The sequence below is a fragment of the Triticum dicoccoides genome, chromosome 1A, assembly GCF_002162155.2.
Source record: "Triticum dicoccoides isolate Atlit2015 ecotype Zavitan chromosome 1A, WEW_v2.0, whole genome shotgun sequence".
NCBI lineage: Eukaryota > Viridiplantae > Streptophyta > Magnoliopsida > Poales > Poaceae > Triticum > Triticum dicoccoides.
Genome location: NC_041380.1, coordinates 407,278,736 through 407,289,311, shown reverse-complemented (window position 1 = coordinate 407,289,311; position 10,576 = coordinate 407,278,736).

The following is a 10,576-nucleotide window of genomic DNA, read 5'->3' as shown; positions in this document are numbered from 1 at the left end:
CGCCTCGCCGCCGGCGCCCCACTCCGGCGAGCTCTCCGCACCGGCCGGCCCCTCCTCTCCTCACTCCAGCGACCGCGACAGCTCCGGCGAGCTCGGATCCAGCCGTGCCTCGGTTTCCGTGCAGATCCGAGATATTTTGAATCGGGGTTGACTTTTTCCCCTCCGAACCCTAATTTTTGTGCATTCTTTGACCTACTGCAACTTTGCATCTGTAGCTCCGATTTGGGCATATAGTATATCAAAATATTCGTCTCGACGAGTACATCATTTCATTCCATTACATAATTTTCATTTGAGCTCATTTTGATGCCCGAATTGCTGTTAGAAGAGGCCTTCGTGAGTTAATTGTCAGATCTGCTAGTTCATCTTAGACTTTTGTCATTTTTGCCATGATTATTGTGTGCATGCTATGCCTGTGAGTCCTTCATATGTTTTGTTAAGGATTTTGTCTTCTTTCCAGAGGTGCAACCCATGCATTTTTGTGATGTGTGGGGTGACTTGTGCAAGCTTGCAAGGTGAGGCACCCGGTAAATCTGTTTTCAGGGACTTAGTAGTTTTCTCTAAGTCTGGGATTATTTAGTTTATGATGCCATATGTTCAGCTTGTTTCCTAGTGATCCGTGCCTCTTTTGGGGATGATCAGTAAAGGAGTTTTGTTAATCATGTTATGCTCTATCCATCCATGTCTTTGTTTGCAATTACGGAGCACCCTAGCTTGAGTCAATCGAGCTCTACTTTTGCTTCGTTGTGAATCTGGGCAGATCGTCAACTCGTTTGCGATTTTGCCGGCGTTGTTGTAGTTGATCCGTGCATGCTATGTCTTTGTTCTTGCCATGTCTAGCTTTTATTTTGTGCCTTCTTAAAGGATGTATGCCTACCTTGCCATGACTTGCACCATGGTGAGTGCATCGAGCTCGTTTACATGCCTTCGTGAGTTATATTTCAGCATGTCTCAGTTTTCACTGTCTGAAAACTGATTGTGTTTTAGCTATGTTCGTGTGCTTGTTAGTATATTTTGTGATCCCTTTTGGCCCCAGGTCACTTAGGGACTTTTGTTAAGCTTGATGAGTATCTCCATGCCATGTTTTTACTTGTCTTAATCAGGTCGTGTATCATGTTGTTTTGCTGCTCCGAAGAGGGCTTCGTGATCTGAAATTTCAGACAAGTGTTAATTTCACTAAGTCTGGAATCTGTTTTGCATTTGCGTTTTTACCATGCTTGTTTGAACCTCATAATGGATGAATTGGCCGTAGCTCGGTGCTAGACTTTTGTTAAGAATCTTGTGTACATCCCTGCCATGCATTTTGTTGTCATGTTTGGGTGCTGTAGCATGTTCATTTTGTTGCATTTAGTTGCCTACTTGCTGTAAATTGCAGACCGGTGTCATTTTTAAAACGCTTGCCATTTCCAAACCGTAACTCCGATTCCGGCGTTCTTTATATCGTTTTCAAGCGATTTCATCTCATCTTTCCAGTGGCACCCTTGGAATTCCAAGTTGAGGCCAGGTTCATGCATTCCCTGTCATATCTTGCATTTTGCATCCCGCATAGCATATCATCATTGCATCTTATTGTTTGAGCTTGCACGTGGTTGATTGTATCCTTGTTGCTTGTTTGTCTTGTTTGGGTAGAGCCGGGAGACGAGTTCGCTACCGAGGAGCCCGTTGAGTTTGCTTGTGAGGATCCAGTCAACTCTGTCAACTGTGCAGGCAAGATGATCATACCCTCGAAATCACTACTATCTTTGCTATGCTAGTTTGCTCGCTCTTTGCTATGCCAATGCTACGATGCCTACCTTTTGCTTGTCAGCCTCCCAAATTGCCATGTCAAACTTCTAACCCACCATTGTCCTAGCAAACCATTGATTGGCTATGTTACCACTTTGCTCAGCCCCTCTTATAGCGTTGCTAGTTGCAGGTGAAGATTGGAGGCTGTTCCTTGTTGGAACATCATTTATTTACTTGTTGGGGTATCATTAAATTGCCATGTTATCTTAATGCATCTATATACTTGGTGAAGGGTGGAAGGCTCGGCCTCTCGCCTAGTGTTTTGTTCCACTCTTGCCACCCTAGTTTCCGTCATATCGGTGTTATGTTCCCGGATTTTGCGTTCCTTACGCGGTTGGGTTAATGGGAACCCCTTGATAGTTCGCCTTGATTAAAGCTTTTCCAGCAATGCCCAACATTGGTTTTACCATTTGCCACCTAGCCTCTTTTTCCCTTGGGTTACCGGAGCCCGAGGGTCATCTTATTTTAACCCCCCCCCCCCGGGCCAGTGCTCCTCTGAGTGTTGGTCCGACCGAGTAGACTGCGGGGCCACCTCGGGGCAACTTGAGGGTTGGTTTTACTCGTAGGATGTCTCATCTGAGTGTGTCCTGAGAAAGAGATATGTGCAGCTCCTATCGGGATTTGTCGGCACATTCGGGCGGTGTTGCTGGTCTGGTTTTAACCTGTCGAAGTGTCTTGAGTTACCGAGATACCGAGTCTGATCGGAACGTCTTGGGAGGAGGTCTATTCCTTCGTTGACCGTGAGAGCTTGTCATGGGCTAAGTTGGGACTCCCCTGCAGGGATTGAACTTTCGAAAGCCGTGCCCGCAGTTATGGGCATATGGGAATTTGTTAATATCCGGTTGTAGATAACTTGAACCTAAATTTATTAAAATGAATCAACTGAGTGTGTTTCTGTGATGGCCTCTTTTTGGCGGAGTCCGGGAAGTGGACACGGAGTTGGAGTAATGTTTGCGCAGGTTGCTCTCTAGTTTCTCGCTCACGCTTGCCTCCTCTTCTCGCTCTCTTTTGCGAATAAGTTAGCCACCACATATGCTAGTCGCTTGCTGCAGCTCCACATATATATTTGCCTAACCTTCCTATAAGCTTAAATAGTCTTGATCGCGAGGGTGCGAGATTGCTGAGTCCCTGTGGCTCACAGATACTATAACTCCAGATGCAGGTCCAGGTAATTCCGCTCCAGGTGACGAGTACGAGCTCAAGTGGGAGTTCGACGAGGACTCTCAGCGTTATTATGTTTCCTTTCCCGATGATCAGTAGTGGTGCCCAGTTGGGGGTGATTGGGACCGTTGTCGCATGTTGGGTTCTCTTTTATTTTGGCGCCGTAGTCGGGCCATGAGTGTTTGGATGATGTAATGTTATTTATGTTCTTGATTGGCGTGGCGAGTGTAAGCCAACTATGTTCTCCCCTTTATTATTCGTATTACATGGGATGTTGTGAAGATTGCCTAACTTGCGACATATGCCTTCAATGCGATTATGTCTCTAAGTCGTGCCTCGACACGTGGGAGCTATAGTCGCATCGAGGGTGTTACATCAAGCTCATGTTGGTGAATGGGTATCCGATTCCGACTCTGACGATCACTCTGAAAGAAGTTATCACTCCGACTCCGAATATACTCAAGATGAAGGTGTTTCCGGACTAGCACTTGTGACAACCAACTCCTTCGACATATTTGACTCACCAAATGAAGGAACTAGGAGATGCTTCATGGCTAAAGGTCCAACGGTAACACACCCCGAGTATGTTGATTTCAATAGTGATGAAGATGATTTGCTAGTAGATGATGATTTACTTGTTGACAACTCTAGTTATGAAAACTATGATGAGCTTGCTATTAATCATGCTAATCAAGATAAAACGAATGACGATGATAAGAAGGAAATTGAGCGTCTAACTAAAGAACTAAACACTCTTAAGTTAGCTCATGAAACTATCTTGGAAGATCATCGAGAACTTTTAAAGGCTCATGAGAAGCTACGCTTTGAAAAGCTTAACCTTGAGCAAGAGCATGAGTTCTTAAAGGCAATCAATGATGGTCTCCGCAAGAAAAGTTCTTCTTACATTGCCAAGCGTTTACTCCTGTCTACTTATATGCCACAAGTTAAATCTAGCAACAAGAACAAGAAAGATTCTTCATCTAGTAGTAACAACAATCATGCTAAATCCAATGTTGTTGCCTCTAGTAGTTCTCTTGATTCCACTAATGATTCTCTTAGCCAAGTTACACTTGAGCGAGAAAATAGCGTATTGAAGGGAATTATAGAGAAAGGTGTTTACAAGAGCCTTGCCGTAAGTAAGCAATTTGAAGAAACTGTACGCAAGCAAGGAAGACACCAGAAGAATCAAGGTGTTGGTTTTGAACGAAAGTTCAATGCCAATGGAGTTGAGTGGGAAGAAGATCAATACCCCAAGATAAAGTTTATTCCTCAACAAGATAAGTATGATCCTACTTCTTTCAAAGGAACACAATCTCAAGATGATCTTCCACCACAAGACCACAAGCAAAAGGGCAAGGACAAGCTTCAAGAGGAGATTGATGCATTTGAAGAAGCTCCTAAGGCCTTGGTCAAGTGGGTTCCCAAGACTACATCAAGTTCTACTTCATCAAGTACGACTACAACTCCAAGGATTCCCATCAAGATGGTGTGGATCCCGAAGAAGAAGAACTAGAGAGTTCTTGAGGGTGACTCCGCCAACATACTTCACTCATATCACTTTGGCAAGGACAAGTGCAAACAACTTTAATATCTTGCACTAGTTCAAGGAGTCACAAACCCTCTTGTTGGTAAGACAAGGGACAAGGTAACCTAATGCTTCCATGGACATCATCTTGTGTACACATCACTCTATATCTATGGATATCCTTGTTTGTTCCTTGTGGGACTAACCCATGTAGGTAATGAAAGTGCAACTCACTCCAAAGGATTGCTCCGAATGATCCACATCAACATTGAGCATCCACATCTTCAAGACCTACATGAAGTCATCATCGACAAAACCCAAGGTTAGTTGATCCCTCTTAGGGGGGATATCACATCAAGGGGGAGCTTTACTCTAATCAATTGAGGTAAAGCAACTCTAATGGTGTGAACACAACAATGCTTTATGTAAAAGTGGCATCCCCACTTGTGCTTAAACGATGAGTATGACATACGATCAAATGTTCTCATTTGACTCCTAAGTCAATATACTCATATATAGATGACCTAGTCATCGCCAATTGTTTGTTAGATGCTAGAGTGTTTGTGCATGCTTGTCACATATTTCTTTTGCTATCTTATTGTGTGAGCATGTTGGTTGCATATTTTACTCATTCGCGGACATCCATTTGTTGCTTTGATTGTTTGGCCTTTTTCTCTTTTACCAAATGGATGGACAAGAATGCCTAAGAACTCCCTCTAGCTATCTGTGCTTTTCTCATCTCAAACTCTATTCATGCTACATCACAAAGTTTGAGCAAGTCAGATTCGAGCCACTCTGTGTGAGGAGCACTCGAAGTTCCCGATTCGTCATAGACTTAAACTTAAACCTCTTTGTGTATCTCGGTCTGACCGATTCATCCTTTTCGGTCCTACCGAGATCACTTAGTTGATCTAGATTTTCAATCTCGGTGCAACCGATTAGAACCTTTCGGTCACACCGAGTTTGCAGTAACTGCCTGCAGTTTTGCATCTCGGTGCCACCGAGTTGTTCCACTCGGTCACACCGACAGGGTTAGGTTATATATACCGACGGGCCAAAATTTGGAAATTTTCCAAAACCCCTTCGCCCCCGCCTAACCTACTCTGCCGCTTCGGGTCTCCGGATCATCCTCTCGTCGCTAGTGACCTCCCGCCGCAGTCAACGGAAATCTGCCCCGCCGTTGCCGCCATAGCAAGTTCGCCGCCGAACTAGGGTACAAACTTGATCTTTGTGCTAATCCATAACTCTGATTCTTAGCAAATTGCATTGCCATGATTCTCGCCACGTATGAAATCATCCTGTCCAGCGAAAACGTCCCGTAGATTAGTTTTGATTTGAAAATTTAGGGTTAGGTCTCCACCGAATTCATCTCGGACCGGCCGAGTTGTAGAAATCGGTCTCACCGATTTGGCTTAGGCCATTGCACATGCGTTTTCGGTCTGACGAAAATTGCAAATCAGGGTGACCGAGTTCAATTCTCTGTGAAACCCTAGCAGACTCGGTGCCACCGAACTATGACTCGGTCTGACTGAGTTCACTAGTTTAGGTTCAAAAAACTGCTTCGGTATCACCAAGTTTACAAATCGGTAGATCTGAAATGCCTTCTGTGAAGAACTAAAACTAAGTTTTTAAGTCATTTGTTTTGCAAAACTCCTGCACTTTGTGATGCTCATCTTCTCTACCTCATCTATAATCTATTCACAGGGTCTGCTGACAGTTTGCTTGCAAGATGTCTGACCAAAGTGATAGCCAGAACAAGTCTAAGGAGCAGGTTCAACTGAGCGAGGGCACTAGTCCCTCCAGTTCTTCTGATGTTGGCAACAGGAGCACACCAAGTAACTTGCCAAAGGCAGCCACCAGAACAAGAAAGAAAAAGACCTCAGATTCTGAGGATGAGGATTATGTGGCTGTCGAGGAAGAAGTCAGCTCCAAGAAAAAGGTGCTGAAAAGGGAGTATGGCTCAGCTGCCACAGTTAAGCCAGGGATGCACAAGAAGGACCCTGCCAAGAGGGTGCCAACCTTAAAAGTCAGAGCATCCACTGCTGAAACCTCCAAGCCATCAGAAGAGGCTGCTGGAGAAGGAAAGAAAAGGAAGGAAAGGGTCAAGAAGACCACTGACAGAGTGCTTGGCAGATCATCAATTATGAGAGATGATGATGAAGAGGAAGAGGATGCTGCACCAGCACCCAAAGCTCAAAAACTCATGGGAGATGCAATCAGATCAGGGGCTACTCTATCTAAGCCCAAAGCAGCTCCCAAGGCTACTGCTCCAGCTCAGAAGCCCAAGAGAAGCACTAGAAACATTTCTGCTGAGAAAAAGAATAAGGCCCTAGTGCCTGAAGCTACTGAAGAAGATAAAACTCAAGTGTTGAGGAAGTTGAAACCCAAGGTCCCTGACCACAATGATGCACATCCAGGTGCAGAAAACATGAAAATCAGGAGGGATGCAAGATTGGGACTATGGAGAGAGTCTGATCCATATGCTATCAGGAGGAGGACGGATGTGGACTACATGTTTCACAGTAAGGAACAACAGGACTTATATGAGACAGTGTTGCTTGACAAGTAGCCCATTGTATGTGACATAAAATGGGTGGACTGGGAATACATCCAGAAGAATGAGGATCACTATCCTGGAGTGTATGACAGCTTCAAGGCATGTGGAGTTGATGAATTCGCTGCACAAAAGCTCACCAAGTGGAATGATGAGTTGATCATGCAGTTCTACTCCACTGCCCATTTCTATCCAGATGGAAGGATAGTTTAGATGTCTGAGGGTACAAGGTACCAGTCGACTGTTGATGAATGGGCTCAGTTGATCAATGCCCCAAAAGAAAGTGAGGATGACTTGGATATATATGCTGAGAAGAAGAAAGACTACAACACAATGGCCAACATGTACAAAGAGATCCCAGATGCTGCTTTGGATACACACAAGTTTGGATCTGTCCACTACTTGTTGTCTGGTCTGCCTACCATAAACTGGATTCTGAGGCACACCCTGCTACCCAAGTCAGGTGATCACAAGATGATCAGAGGACATGATATAAACTTGCTACACATATTTGATGTCCCACAGAAGTTCAAGGTCACGAGCTTTATTGTTGAGACAATCAAGAGGACTTCTGCTAACCAGAAGAGAAGCTGTGGGTATGCCCCACAAACTCAAGAGCTCATCAACTCAAAGATGGGCTCAGGCACATATCTTTTGGATAAGAAGCACCTGCCCATCTACCCTAATTTTGAAGACAATACTGTTGTAATGACTGAGGAATATCCATCATATGTGCAAGCACATGAGAAGAGAGAGAAGGCAAGGGCAGAGAAAGCTGCAAGAATGCCAACTGCTGAAGAGGCATCTCAGGTTTTCTTGAAGACCAAGCAAGATCAGCTTGGATATCAGATCCAATCCACCCTGAGGATTGAGAAGGGCTTGGCCACCCTGACTAAGAACCAGGAGAGTTTGGAGAGGATTGTTGAGCAGAAGTTCTATGATCCGGATGTCAAGGTAGTTGAGATCTAAACTGCAATTAAGCAGCTACAGGAGGAAGCAGATGAGAAGAAGGGAAAGTCCACTACTGATGCTTTCAAGAGAGTGCCACGAGGTCCAAGGTCTGCTGTAGTGCCTGTGACAGATACTCGAGCTTCAGTGTCAGCACCAGTAGCCACAGCTCCAGTGCCACCTCCAACACCCACTCCATCAGCTCCAACTACTTCATCGGAAGTCTTCGTCCTTGGAGTTCTCTCTACACCACCTCTCGAAGATCAAGCCTGAGAGTCGTTTAGCACTATGTTTTTGAACTTTTTGGTAACTTGTTGCCAAAGGTGGAGAAAAATGTATAGATCATAGGCTTCGAGAGAGAGTGTTGCTCCTTTTGATCTCTCTTGCTATTTTGGTTGAACTTCTTTGTCGTGTCCTTGTGTGAGATACTTGTTTGATCATGTATTTGATCATTTTCTACATTAATGTTTGGTTGAATGATGCTATCCTTTACATTCCTTATATGATCATTCACTTGTTCGGTGATGAGTGCATGCTTTTAATCTCTATCATTTTGAGCGCCCCACCAAGATGTATGTGACATAGAAGAGTAACCCATGATCCTAATCGATTGTGCATTTGCATTCAAAAGCAAATTTTAAATAATGCACAAATTTAGGGGGAGCTCTTGCTTATCACATACTTCTCAAAAGCGACGATGTTTCTTTTAATTTTTATCATTTGTCGAAGCTTTGATCTATATGTTGTCATCAATTACCAAAAAGGGGGAGATTGAAAGTGCAACTATCCCTGTGTGGTTTTGGTAATTCCTAACAAATATAGTTCATTGAGCTAATGCTATTTCAAGACAAACATTTCAGGAAAGCTCAATGATTGGCATGGCATGGATGAGAAAAATGGACCCCTCAAAATGCTAAGGACAAAGAATTGGCTCAAGCTCAAAGCTAAGGACTCTACATCTTTTCATTTTAAGTGATCCAAGATCACATTGAGTCCATAAGAAAAGCCAATACTATTAAAAGAGGATGAGGTGTTGGCTATGCTTGCTCAAAGTGCTTAGTGATATGCTCCAAAACCCTCAACTACTTTATCACATCCACATATGTCCCAAACCAAAAGTCAAACTCGGCCACACTGAAATTTTCTATCCGGCGCCACCGAGTTCAGTTGACATAGCCACTGCTGGAAACCCTAGTCTTTTCGGTTTCACCGATAGGGATCTTGGTCTCACCGAGATGGGATTGTAATCTCTCTGTTTCCCCTTTGTAACGTTTCGGTCAAACCGAGTTGAGCGATCGGTCCCATCGAGATTGCAATGTAAACTCTCTATTTCCCTTTCGTAATGTTTCGGTCCAACCGAGATGAGCGAATTGGTCCCACCGAGTTTGCGTGACCAACTCTCTGTTAGTCCATTACCAAAATCGGTCTCACCAAGTTTGTGTAATTGGTCTCATCGAGATTACTTTATGCCCTAACCCTAACGAAATCGGTCCCACCGAGTTGACATGTCGGTCCCATCGAGAATCCTAATGTTCACATTTTGAACTAAATCAGTCTGACCGAGTTTCATGATTCGGTCCCACCGAGTTTGGTGATTTGTGTGTAATGGTTAGATTTTGTGTGGAGGCTATTTATACCCCTCCACCCACTCTTCATCATAGAGAGAGCCATCAGAACATGCCTACACTTCTAACTTATATTTTCTGAGAGAGAACCGCCTACACTTGTGTTGAGGTCAAGATATTCCACTCCTACCACATAAATCTTGATCTCTAGCCTTCCCCAAGTTGCTTTCCACTCAAATCATATTTCCACCAAATCCAAATCCTGTGAGAAAGAGTTGAGTGTTGGGGAGAGCATCATTTGAAGCACAAGAGCAAGGAGTTCATCATCAACACACCATTTGTTACCTCTTGGAGAGTGGTGTCTCCTAGATTGGTTAGGTGTCACTTGGGAGCCTCCGTCAAGATTGTGGAGTTGAACCAAGGAGTTTGTAAGGGCAAGGAGATCGCCTACTTCGTGAAGATCTACCCGGGTGAGGCAAGTCCGTGGGCGATGGCCATGGTGGGATAGACAAGGTTGCTTCTTCGTGGACCCTTCGTGGGTGGAGCCCTCCGTGGACTCACGCAACCGTTAACCTTCGTGGGTTGAAGTCTCCATCAACGTGGATGTACGATAGCACCACCTATCAGAACCACGCCAAAAATCTTCGTATCTACATTGCGTTTGCTCCCTCCAAACTCCTCCCTTTACCTTCATATGCAATTGTTTTACATTCCGCTGCTATACTCTTAGAATTGCATGTGTAGTTTGATTGCTTGATTTGTGCTAAGTTGCCAAAACCTGCCTAGAACTAAAATTGGGAAAAGGCTAGATTTTTATTTGGTCAAGTAGTTTAATCATCCGCTCTAGACAGACTTTCGATCCTACACATAGTCCTATCAACATACAACTAACCCTATGGCGTGATCCACGCGCGCGCTCATATGATGGGCACCAAAGGACAACAACATAACCACAAGCAAATTAAACCAATCATAGCAATTCACCAATTACCGATAGGACAAAGAAAATCTACCCAGACATCATAGGATGGCAACACA